Below are 13,190 nucleotides of genomic sequence, written 5' to 3' on the forward strand. Positions count from 1 at the left end.
ATAGTCCAGATCGCACAGTTTCTAATCTTTTCCCTCTGTCAGCATCCTGGATGGACTCTTTCTAGGAGCCAGATTCGCTGTAGAATAGCCTTTAAGTTCTTAGTACTTCATTAAATGAGGAAGAGGAGGACGCGTCATTGTAAAACTGTTAAAAATTCCCCCCTTTCATATGTTCATGAACGTTTACTTCAGCTTAATGGTTTAAATTTTAATCCGGTGATGAGAGAACAGTAATCGTGTGTTTGATAATCAGATTTGCTTTCCTTTTTATCTGTGACTCTCTATCCAGAAGTAAATTATGCACTTTCTTTCGTGCCAGAATCAGAGAAGGATGTATGCTTTACTAACAAAGGATTGGATATTTGTGTTTCGGAGTTTCTTCAAAAGGTAGAATGACTTATATAGGACTGGAAACCATTAAATTACATTTAAGGGAGTTTAGGAATAATGAAACTTTTTATAGAGCATTACAGTGTACACAGTATATTCATGTAAATATTATTGAGATGATATCTAGTAGTTAAACACATGAAATGGAAAATTGGAATATCAGGCAGGGCGTGGTGGCTCACGCCTGTAATCCCAGCACTTTGGGAGGCAGAGGTGAGCTGATCACCTGAGGTCAGGAGTTCAAGACCAGCCTGACCAATATGGTGAAACCCCATCTCTAACCAAAAGTACAAAAATCAGCCGGGCGCGATGGCGGGCGCCTATAATCCCAGCTACTCAGGAGGCTGAGGCAGGAGAATTGCTTGAACCCAGGAGGTGGAAGTTGCAGTGAGCCGAGATCGGGCCATTGCACTCCAGCCTGGGCGACAAGAGCAAAATCCTGTCTCAAAAAAAAAAAAAAAAAAAAAAAAATTGGACTATCCTGGGCATTTGAAATTTGAATATTTATGTCAACCTATTTTTAAGTTTAGTGATTTAACTCATTGGATTAATCATTGTCTCTTATTTCAGACATAAATACTCATTTACAAAATAGCTTGAGTATGGTTGGAAAGAATTTGTAACTTTGGGATTTTTCTATGCTAAGTAAACAGATTGGTACCTGTGGCCTGTAGGGTCTTGCTAATGTTAATGGCTTTACCTGCTCATGTTGTATACCATTTTTGGAGGGGGTAACAACGTCATTGTGATATAATTCACATACGAGTCAGTTCAGTTTAAAGTGTACAGTTTAGTGGGCTTAGTAATTAATTTTTTTAAAAAAAATTACTCCATTTTGCAGGTGAACAATTCAGTGGTTTTTAAGTACGGTTGTCCATCGGTATCTGTTGGGGGTTGGTTCTAGGGCCTTTCTCAGATACTAGAATCTATGGATGCTCAGGTCCCTAAAGTAAAATGGCATAGTTGCTGGATGCGGTGGCCTGTGCCTGTAATCCCAGTTATTCAGGAGGTTGAGGTGGGAGGATCTCGTGAGACCAGAGTTTGGACACCAGCCTGGGTGACAGAGCAAAATTCTGTCTCTTAGGAAAAATGAAGAAATAAAAACGGCATATTATTTGCATATAAACTATGCATATCCTCTTGTATGCTTTAAATCATCTCCAGATTACTTACACTACCTAATACAATGTGGATGCTATGTAAATAGTTGTTATACTGTGTGTTGTTTAGGGATAATGATCAGGAAAAAAGTCTCTACATGTTCATTTACAGACAAGTTTTTTTGAGTAGTTTCTGTACCTCATTGATTGAATCCATGGATTCAGAACTCATGGATATGGAGGGCCGACTGTATATTCAAAGTTGTGCAGCCATCACTATAATCAATTTTAGAGCATTTTAATCATCCCCCAAAAGATCCCCATATCCATTAGCAGTGGCTTTTCATTTTCCCTCAGCACTCCAGTCCTATGCAACCACTGATCGACTTTCTATCTTTATAGATTAGACTATTCCGGACATTTTATATAAATGAAACCATATATGTGGTCTTTTGTGACTGGCTTCTTTCGCTTAGCATAATGCTTTCAAAGTATATCCATGTTGTAATATGTGTCGGTACTTCATTTCTTTTTTTTTTCTTTTTTAATTTCATCTGTTTTCTTCTTTTTTTATTTTTCTTTTTTTGAGACGGAGTCTCGCTCTGTCGCCTAGGCTGGAGTGCAGTGGTACGATCTGGCTCACTGTAACCTCTGCTGGTTCAAGCTATTCTCCTGCCTCAATCTCTTGAGTAACTGGGACCACAGGTGTATGCTACAACACCCGGCTAATTTTTTTTTTTTTTTTTTTGTATTTTTAGTAGAGACGGGGTTTCACCATGTTAGCCAGCATGGTCTTGATCTCCTGACCTCGTGATCCACCCGCCTCGGCCTCTCAAGGTGCCGGGATTACAGGGGTGAGCCACCGTGCCCAGCCAATCTATTTTCTTTTTTATAGAGATGGGGTTTCGGCCGGGCGCGGTGGCTCACGCCTGTAATCCCAGCACTTTGGGAGGCCGAGGCGGGCGGATCACAAGGTCAGGAGATCGAGACCACGGTGAAACCCCGTCTCTACTAAAAATACAAAAAATTAGCCGGGCACGGTTGTGGGCGCCTGTAGTCCCAGCTACTCGGGAGGCTGAGGCAGGAGAATGGCGTGAACCCGGGAGGCGGAGCTTGCAGTGAGCCGAGATCGCGCCACTGCACTCCAGCCTGGGCGACAGAGCGAGACTCCGTCTCAAAAAAAAAAAAAAAAAAAAAAAAAAAAAAAAAAAAAAAAAAAAAAAAAAAGAGATGGGGTTTCACCATATTGCCTAGGGTAGTCTTGAACTCCTGGGCTCAAGTAATCCTCCCGCTTTGGCCTCTCAAAGTGCTGGGATTTCAGGCGTGAGCCACTTTACCTGCTCCTTTTTAATTAAAAAAATTTTTTATAGTCACTTTTTTTTTTTTTTTTTTTTGAGACGGAGTCTCGCTCTGTTGCCCAGACTGGAGTGCAGTGGCACGATCTCGCCTCACTGCAACCTCCGCTTCCCGGGTTCAAGTGATTCTCTTGCCTCAGCCTGCCAGGTAGCTGGGACTACAGGCACGTGCCACTATGCCCAGCTAATTTTTTGTATTTTTAGTAGAGGTAGGATTTCACTGTGTTAGCCAGGATGGTCTCGATCTCCTGACCCTCGTGATCCACCCGCCTCAGCCTCCCAAAGTGCTGGGATTCCAGATATGAGCCACTGCACCCAGCCTATAGTCACTTTTTTTTTTTTTTTATTGCTGAGTAATATTCTCTTTAGGGATATATTACATTTTATTTATCTCTGCATCAGTTGATGGACATTTAAGATTCTATTTTTTTGGGCTATATGCTGCTATGAATATTCGTGTTTTTGTGTAGACGTCATTTCTTTGGGTATGTACACTTTTTAATAAATTAGCTTTTGACTTACCTGATACCAAAAAAAATTATCCATTTTGAGTATATAATTCAATACTTTTTAGTAAATATATAGAATTGTGAAACTATCACCTTGAGCTAGTTTTCGAACATTTCCATTGCCTCCAAAATTCCCTCCAGCCTGTTTGCAGTTAACCCTTATTCCCAGCCCCAGCCTCAGGCAATCACTGATTGGTTTTGTCTTAATCCATTTGCTTTTTCTGGATATTTTGGAGTTGTATAAATGGAATTGTACAATATGTAGTCTTTCGTATCTGGCTTCTTTCACTTAACATGATGTTTTTGGGGTTCATTCATATTGTAGCATTTATCAGTTTTTTGTTCCTTTTTATTTTGGAATAGTATTTCTTTGTATGAGTATATGATAGTCCCACCCCTTATCTATGTGGGATGCATTCTAAGACCCCCAGTGGATGCCTGAAATCTCAGGTAGTATTGAATCTTATATATTTTTTTCTATATCTGTATACCTAGTTTAATTTGTTAATCAGGCATAATAAGAGATTAAAAACAGTATGATAGAATAGTTACAACAATATGCTATTCACAATTTCATAGATGGAAGATTTCTTACTGTAGATGTTAGCAAACTCAGCATAAAGTTTTTTTTCTTATTAAATTGAGAACTTTCACTTTTTCACTTAAAAGAAGTATTTTACAGCTTCTCTTTAGCATATCCAAATTGTCATCCTTATCACTCTTGAGCATTTGAGCCATTATTAAGTAAAATAAGGGTTACTTGAACACTAGCACTACGATACTAGTTGATCTGATAGCTGAGATGGCCACTAAGCAGGTAGTGTAGACAGCGTGAATATGGTGGATAAAGGGATGATTCACATCCGAGGCAGAGTGGCATGGTATGAGTTTTCATCATGCTACTCAGAATGGCACACAATTTAAAACATAGATTGTTTATTTCTGAAAATTTCCATTTATCATTTTTAGAACATGTTTGACTGTGGGTAACTGAAACTGGAAAGTAAAGCTGTAGGTTAGGGGAGATTACTGTAACACACTTTAACTGTTGACCAGTATATAGGTGTTTCGATTATTTCCAGTTTTTGACTCTTTTGAATAATACTCAAACATTTGAGTACAAGTCTTTATGTGAACATATGGTTTTGTTTCTCTTGGTTAGCTATCTAGGAGTAGAATTACAGCATCATATGTTTAGCTTTTTAGGACACTGCCAAACTGTTTCCCAAAGTGGCCGTAACATCTTATATTGCCAACAGCAATGTTTGAGAGTTCCAGTTTTCTTCATATCTTTGCCAACACTTACTATTGTCTTTTCAAAAAATTATAGCTGTTCTAATGGATATGAATTTGTTTGTCTTTGAGTCACTCTGTCGCCCAGGCTGGAGTGCAGTGGCGCATTCTCAGCTCACTGCAACCTCTCCCTCCTGGGTTCAAGCAATTCTCATGCCTCAACCTCCCGGGCTGCTGGAATAACAGCTGAGCACAACTATGCTTAGTTGATTTTTTGTATTTTTAGTGGAGACGGGGTTTCACCATGTTGCCCAGGCTGGTCTCGAATCCTGAACTCAGGCAATCCTCTGGCCTTGGCCTCCCAAAGTGCTAGGATTACAGGCATGAGCCACCGTGCCTAGTCTGATTTTGGTGATTCGTTGTGTTTTTTTTTTTTTTTTCTTTTTTCCTCTGTTTTAGTGGAGTCATTGTGATTTTTTTTGTTTGTTTGTTTGTTTTTTTTTTTTTTTTTTTGAGACGGAGTCTCGCTCTGTCGCCCAAGCTGGAGTGCAGTGGCGCGATCCTGGCTCACTGAAAGCTCCACCTCCTGGGTTCACGCCATTCTCCTGCCTCAGCCTCCCGAGTAGCTGGGACTACAGGCGCTCGCCACCGCGCCTGGCTCACTTTTTGTATTTTTAGTAGAGACGAGGTTTCACCGTGGTCTTGATCTCCTGACCTTGTGATCCGCCCGCCTCGCCCTCCCAAGGTGCTGGGATTACAGGCGTGAGCCACCGCGCCCGGCCGTCATTGTGATTTTAATTTTAATTTTCCTTATGACTCATAGTATTGAGCATCTTTTCATGTGTCTTTTTTCTTGACCTATTTATGTCTCTAAAGTTGCAATTTTTTTTTTTTTTTTTGGTGAAAAATAAGACCTTGGCGATTACCTTGAGCAGTAGGATATTAATAATTCCCACAAGTTTAGCATTCCAATAATGGAACTCTTGGCATAAATGGGCAAAAGACAGGGTCTCACTCTGTTGCCCAGGCTGGAGTGCAGTGGTGTGACCAGAGCTCCCTGTAGCCTTGACCTCCTGGGCTCAAGCAGTCCCCCTACCTCAGCCTCTTGAGTAGTTGGGAATGGGGAATGCAGGTGCATACCACCATGCCAGGTTAATTTTTAATTTTTATTTTTTGTAGAGATGGGGGTCTCACTGCATTGCTCAGGCTACTCTTGAACACCTGGGCTCAAGCGATCTTCCTCTGTTGACCTACCAAAGTGGTGGGATTACAAGCATGAGCCACTGTGTCTGACCCATTTTTTTTGATGATATCGCTATTCAGATCTTTTGCTCCTTTTAAAATTGGATTGTTTGGGCTGGGTGTGGTGACTCATGCCTGTAACTCCAGCACTTTGGGAGGCCGAGGTGGGTGGATCACCTGAGGTCAGGAGTTCAAGACCAGCCTGGCCAACATGGCAAAAACCTGTTTCTACTAAAAATACAAAAATTAGCTGGAGGTGGTGGCGCATGCCTATAATCTCAGCTACTCAGAAGGCTGAGGTAGGGTAATTGCATAAACCTGGGAGGCGGAGGTTGCAGTGAGCTGAGATTGCAACACTGCACTCTAGCCTAGCGACAGAGCAAGGCTCTGTCTCAAAAAAATAAAATATAATATAATAAAATTGGGTTGTTTGACTTACTGAGTTGTAAGAAGGTTTTTGTTTTTTTTTTTTTTTTTAAATATATTCTGGATGTAAGTTCTTTAATAGATATAGGATCTGCAAATATTTCTTCGCAGTCTGTTGCTGGTCTTTTCATTGCTTAAAAAATTGGTGGCTGGGCGCGGTGGCTCACACCTGTAATCCCAGCACTTTGGGAGGCCAAGATGGGCAGATCACTAGGTCAGGCATTCAAGACCAGCCTGGCCAACATGGTAAAACCCCAATCTCAGTAGAGATTTTCATCTCTACTGAAAATACAAAAATTAGCCGGTGTGGTAGTGTGCACCTGTAGTCCCAGCTACTTAGGAGGCTGAGACTGGAGAATCGCTTGAACCCAGGAGGCGGAGGTTGCAATGAGCCGAGATCGCTCCACTGCACTCCAGTCTAGGCAACAGAGCGAGACTCCGTCTCAAAAAAAAAAAAAAAAAAAAATTGGTGATTGACATCTTTTAAAGCGTAATTAGTTTAAATTTTAATGAAGTGTGGTTTCTGAATTTTTTCTTTTATAGATCATGATTTTGTTGTCTTATGTAAGAACTCTCTGCCTAATTCCAGATCTTGAGATTTTTCTGTTTTCTAGAAGTTTTATAGTTTTAACTCTAACAGTTAGATAGATTTTATCATCTATTTTGAATTAACTTCTGTATATGGTGAGAAATCAAGTTCTAAATTCATCTTTTATATACAGATTGTTCTGTCAACCTAAATAAAAGAGAGTCCCTCTGAAAGAAAACAATATTTATTCAGAAATGGGCATTATAATGGAAATATACATACCATAGTAAACTATATACATATTCAGGGAGGTAAAGGAAGACATAGATTTTTAAAGGAAAAATGAGGAGGATTACATCATCGTTTTAAATCAGTTTTCTTTGGCTATAAAGATCAATGACAAGAGTGGTGCCAGTCTGAGGTTGGACATGAAGTTACTGGGCAGATGTCCTTGCAGAAGTATTTTTTTTTTGTGTGTAAGGTTGCGATTGCCTTTATGCAAGGTTGTGGCCTTTATGGGTTTTTTTTTGTGATAGGTTTTTTTTTTTTTTTTGGAGATGTAATCTCGCTCTGTTGCCCAGGTTGGAGTGCAGAGGTGCAATCTCGGCTTGCTGCAACGTCTGCCTCCTGGGTTCAAGCGATTCTCCTGCCTCAGCTTTCCACGTAGCTGGGACGACAGGCCTGCGCCACCACGCCTGGCTAATTTTTGTATTTTTAGTAGGAATGGGGTTTCACCATGTTGGCCAGGCTGGTCTCAAACTCCTGAACTCAAGTGATCCACCCACCTCTGCCTCCCAAAGTGCTGGGATTACAAGTGTGGCCTGCCTGTCTCTGCCTCCCAAAGTGGTGGGATTACAGGCGTGAGCCACTATGCCCAGGCAATAGTTATTTTTTTTAATCAGGTATTCTTGCATGCGAACCCTCCTTTCATGGCCTTCTCTGGCTCTATTTGTCAGGGCTTTTAACACAAATGACTCAATTTTAATTCTAACAACTTTCACTTTTCTCTCTTTTGATCAAAATCTTTCTTTGGACCCAGGCACAGTGGCTCATGCCTGTAATCCTAGCACTTTGGGAGGCAGAGGCAGGAGGATTGCTTGAGCCCAGGAGTTTGAGACCCACCTGAGCAACATGGTGAGACCCTGTCTCTAGAAAAACAAACAAAACAAAACAAAAAGGGTCTTTCTTTGGAAGCATCACTGATCTTGTAGTTAGGTTTTAATTATCTTTAGGTGCCAGGATGGACCTGTCCTGGGTTGTTGGTATGGTCCCATGTTGGAAGGAGTACTTGGCAAACTAGGAGTCAGTGTCAGGACCCCCTCAGTCACATTTGAGCAACAAGGGAAGTTTGGAGGGAGGGATTCTCAGGCTAAGTCTGCCAGAAATCCGTTATTAACATCAGTTTTTGTCTGTTCCTTAAATGTAGGCTGTCATCTCAGGGTGTAGGGCCAGCCCGGTATAATTCTGTTGGGAGTAGTACTTCTACAGAAATGTAACAAATAACATGTACAAAGTTTAAAAAGGAAAATACAAAGTTAAACTGTTTTTTTTTTTTTTTTTTTTTTTGAGATGGAGTCTTGCTCTGTCGCCCAGGCTGGAGTGCAGTGGCCGGATCTCAGCTCACTGCAAGCTCCGCCTCCCGGGTTTACACCATTCTCCTGCCTCAGCCTCCCGAGTAGCTGGGACTACAGGCGCCCGCCACCTCGCCCGGCTAGTTTTTTATATTTTTTAGTAGAGACGGGGTTTCACCGGGTTAGCCAGGATAGTCTCGATCTCCTGACCTCGTGATCCACCCGTCTCGGCCTCCCAAAGTGCTGGGATTACAGGCTTGAGCCACCGCGCCCGGCCTACAAAGTAAACTTAATAGTAATATGATAATGCCAGTTTACGTAATGGTTTTGAGCCATGAAGCTAGACCTAAGGGCAGTCAGTTGAATATAACCAAATGACCATGGAAAACTAGATCAGACCTGTTGTAACCTGTTGTAACCATGTGGTCTGTTTTCTTATTTTGCATATGAGTCTCAACTTCCTCAAAGGAATTTATCCAGGTAAATTGTGTAGTATTAGTAATGGCACAGACATTTCTTTACTTAACCAATAGCTAATGCAGAACAATGTTATCATTCAGTATTCCATAACTGGGTTGAATTAAAGCAGAGTGTGAACAATTTTTTTAGGGATGTTGCCAGAGTCACCCACTAGATGGACTGAAGGATCTCTTAGGTCAAGTTCTGTCAAGTTACCAGTAGAAGCTGCTGATTGTGAAATTTCAATTACAACATTATCTTGCCAAGTGAAAAAGCTGCGCCTTAAGAAGGGTAAGAGTCTCCCCTTGTTCAGTTATCTTGGGAAAAGCTGTCTATAGTGCAGAACCATCGACTTCTTGTCCTGGCTTGCAGTTTGAATATCTCTGGTTAAAGCATTGGGCAGTTTGGTGAACTTTTCTGTGTGGCTCAGACTTCGAGTACCAGACTTGTCCCTTAAAATTCATCGAGTTTCAGCTTATAGGGCTTCAGGAACAGAGCAATTTCTGTTTTAATAATTCTGTGGAAGAAAGTTGGATTGGAGGAAGCTAGAAGAATTTAGAATCTAGGCCAGTTTGCAGGTAGATAATAAATACTCAAATACAGTGTACAGGGCTACAGTCTAATAACAGATACAGTATAGCTTTTCTTTAGAAACGTAACTTTTCTCTTTATAGTCATCCCAGTTTCTACCAGAGATAATCAGAATAAGACAAATTTGTTTATAAAATAGTTTTAACAGTTTTTTTGTCTGATTATTTACTTAAGTGCAGCAAGAATAGCTGTTGGCCACAAAGAAATCTCAGATTTATGAACCTTTCAAGACTAGGAAGCCAAACCAAGGCAGGCATTAGATTTCACCTACAGCCGTAAGGTTCCTGGGCCAGCCAAGAAGTGACAGATTATGTTCTCTCACTGTAAGGATGGGAACACCTGAACCCAGACGTTTTGTGCACATTCTTAAATATGATATTCCAGTCAAAGCCTTGGCAATATAACTAATGTTTCCAATTGTATCCTGTTATAAAGAGAGCAGATTTTTGTGAACTTAGAACCCTATATTATCAGAAAAATAAGAAGACTCATGAATAGTTTCTGAATTTTACTTAACCAATACCCAATGCAGAGGGATCAAGTAGGGAGAAAAAGTAAATGCTTTAACTTTTGTTGAGAGAAGTATTATCTTACCAAATTACTGTAAATGATTGATACTTTAAGATAAAAAGTTTTCTTAAATCTGGAAAACTGAACATTTAAGTAAAGAACCAACAATGTTTCAAATAAAAGTTATAAAAATATCGTTGATTATTTAATCTCATATTTTGTGTTGCTTAATCTTAATTAGCAGTTTTTCTAACTAATCAGTTTCTTCATTAGGATTCTGGAAAATTTTTAGTTCATTGAGCTTAAAGTTATTAGAAATGTATATTTAATAGTACAAGTCTTTTCCATGAATCTGATTGCAGATATTTTTATTTTTATTTATTTTTAAATTTTATTTATTTTTTGAGATGGAATTTCACTCTATAGCCCAGACTGGAGTGCAGTGGCCTGATGTTGGCTCACTGCAACCTCTGCCTCCCGGGTTCAAGCAATTCTTGTGTCTCAGCTTCCCAAGCAGCTGGGATTACAGGTGCACACCACTACCTTGGCTAGTTTTTGTATTTTTAGTAGACACTAAAGACTAAAATTAGTAGAGACCAAAGACTACAATTAGTAGAGACCAGAGATTAAAGACTAAAATTTTGTATTTTTAGTAGCCATGTTGACCAGGCTGGTCTCGAACTCCTGGCTTCACGTGATCCGCCCAACTCGGCCTCCCAAAGTGCTGGGATTACAGATGTGAGTCACCATGCCCAGCCTGTTTTTAGAGAAGAATCAAAACTGGTGAATGATGAAGATTTAGAATAGCCATGGTTAAAAATCTGATGAAGTTCATTATTTGTAATCAGCAATTGACAAATTCAGTTATTTTTGTGGCATGTAACATATACTAAAATTATGACTGATGACAGATTTCTAAGAGTTTTATGTACTTTTGGAATATTCATATTAATATATCAATAAATGTAACGAAAAGAAGATCTAGAATCACTTATTTGTCAATGCTTTCCATATAATTCATCATATCAAATAATCCTGATTTAGTTCAGCATCTCTGTTTCAGAAATCTTTGAGAAGGTCCAGTGCCCTGTGGAACATCCTAAAGTTAGTTGGAGGCCAAGAGCAACTTACTTATTTTTTATTTTTTTGAGACTGGAGTGCAGCAGTGCGATCTCAACTCTCTGCAACCTCTGCCTCCGGGGTTCAAGCAATTCTCCTGCCTCAGCCTCCTGAGTAGCTGGGATTACAGGCATGAGCCACTGCGCCTGGCCTAATTTTGTATTTTTAGTAGAAACGGGATTTCTCCATGTTGGTTCGGCTGGTCTCGAACTCTGACCTCAGGTGATCCACCCACGTCGGCCTCCCAAAGTGCTGGGATTACAGGCATGAGCCACCGCGCCAAGCTGAAAGACTTAATTTAGAACTTGATCCTGGGGAAGTCTACCAAAGATATCAAAAGGTTTAAAACACCTGATCAAAACATAATCATAGGTCACTGTGAAATAATAGTCATTAATTTAACCACAGTAATAATAAAAAGATTTCAAAAGCAATACAGAAAGTTACATGGATGGGAAAAAATAACAACAACAACAAAAAAACAAATCCAAAACCCTTAACCCTTCCAAAGCCCAGTTTTCCTAAGTAACCAAAAACCCCAATAAAGACAGCATGAAATACAGGGATTATCTTCATAAGATGCAAAATCTTTGTTTCTTGGGCCAATTAACAAAAAGGCAAAGAAAACTTCCTGCAATGAGATTGCTTCTCCTAATGGGAATACCATTTAGATAACTTGGAAGTTGGACCTGATGAAAAATTACTTGATTTTGGCTGACACAGGAAGAATGTGTGTCCAAGGTTATGAGTGTACACCATATTATAGAGAAATGTAAACAAGAAAACTAGTACCTTGAGCAGGAAATACATGGCTTTTAGTAAAATCATGGGAAATTCTGGGTTAAATGGAGCAATTCAGACACATCAGGAAAAGCCAAGAATACAGAATTGCTCTAAACTGTAAAGCTGCAGTTCAGAAGATGTTTGAAAATTTAAAGAAACATTTCTGAAGTAAACATAAAAACCTCTGCAGTTTTTACTAAGAACAGATCAAGACTTCAAGAAAAGCTTGTTCTAACACAGGGGACCAAAATTTTAGGTATTTGTTGTTGTTTTTGAAACAGAGTCTCATTCTGTCACCTAGGCTAGAGTGCAGTGGCACAGTCTTGGCTCACTGCAATCTCCACTTTCCAGATTCGAGTGATTCTCCTGACTCAGCCTCCAGAGTAGCTGGGACTACAGGCACATGCCACCATGTCCAGCTAATTTTTGTATTTTTTAGTAGAGATGGTGTTTTTCCATGTCCAGGCTGGTCTTGAACTCCTGACCTCAGGTGATCCACCTCTGCCTCCCAAAGTGCTGGGACTACAGGCGTGAGCCACTGTGCCTGACCAAAGCTAAACTTTTAGAAAGCTTGTAACTAATTTTCTTTTATTTGTAGCCAACTTAATCGTATGAAAAATCCCTTCCTTCCTCCCTTCCTTCCTTCCTTCCTTCCTTCCTTCCTTCCTTCCTCCTTCCTTCCTCCCTCCCTCCCTCCCTCCCTCCCTCCCTCCCTTGCCTTCCTGCCTGCCTTCTCTCCCTCCCCCTGCTTGCTCGCTCGCTCGCTTTCTTTTCTTTTTCTTTCTTTCTTTCTTTCTTTCTTTCTTTCTTTCTTTCTTTCTTTCTTTCTTTCTTTCTTTCTTTCTTTCTCTTTCTTTCTTTTCTTTCTTTCTTTCTTTTTCTTTCTTTCTTTCTTTCTTTCTTTCTTTCTTTCTTTCTTTCTTTCTTTCTTTCTTTCTTTCTTTCTTTCTTTCTTTCTCTTTCTTTCTTTTCTTTCCCCTTCTTTCTTTCCTTCCTTCCTCTCTTTTCTTCTTCTCTTTCTTTTTCTCTTTCGCTCTTTCTCTCGTTCTCTCTCTTTCCCTCCCTCCCTACCTCCCTTCCTTCCTTCCTCTTTCCCTTTCCCTTTCCCCTTCTCTTCTCTTCTCTTTCTTTCTCAACTCCCCTCCCTCTCTCCTTCCCTCCTTCTTTCCTACTTCCTTTTTTTGATAGAGGGACTCTGTCTCCACTGCTATCACGTGTCATTTGCAGGCTCAAGTGATCCTCCCACCTCAGACTCCTTAGTAGCTGAGACTACAGATACATGCCAGTGTGTCTGGCTAATTTTTGTATTTTTTGGAGAGATGGGGTTTCACCATGTTGTATAGGCTGGTCTTGTACTCCTGAGCTGAAGTGAT

General features: G+C 40.3%; 2 protein-coding genes across 10 annotated transcripts in view; one reads left to right on the forward strand and one right to left on the reverse strand.

Annotated features, from left to right (window-relative positions):
* RAB33B (RAB33B, member RAS oncogene family) overlaps positions 1–167 on the reverse strand; it is a 312,558-nt gene extending 312,391 nt beyond the window's left edge. Inside the window, exon 1 of the mRNA XM_050790260.1 lies at positions 158–167. The gene's annotated coding sequence lies outside the window, so the exon portion shown is untranslated. The remainder of the gene's footprint in view (positions 1–157) is intronic.
* The window catches only part of ELF2 (E74 like ETS transcription factor 2), a 134,356-nt gene that overhangs the window by 1,273 nt on the left and 119,893 nt on the right, over positions 1–13,190 (forward strand). For 4 of the 9 annotated variants that reach the window (XR_007725659.1, XM_050790224.1, XM_050790225.1 and 1 more), the window contains exon 1: positions 8,607–9,105. The exons of 1 other annotated variant lie outside the window; for it this stretch is intronic. The gene's annotated coding sequence lies outside the window, so the exon portion shown is untranslated. Of the gene's footprint in view, positions 1–6,939; positions 7,919–8,604; positions 9,106–13,190 lie in introns of those variants that run through there. 4 more of the 9 variants (XM_050790228.1, XM_050790229.1, XM_050790222.1 and 1 more) reach the window with 3 other exon arrangements.

Source organism: Macaca thibetana, chromosome 5 (assembly GCF_024542745.1).
Source record: "Macaca thibetana thibetana isolate TM-01 chromosome 5, ASM2454274v1, whole genome shotgun sequence".
Lineage (NCBI taxonomy): Eukaryota > Metazoa > Chordata > Mammalia > Primates > Cercopithecidae > Macaca > Macaca thibetana.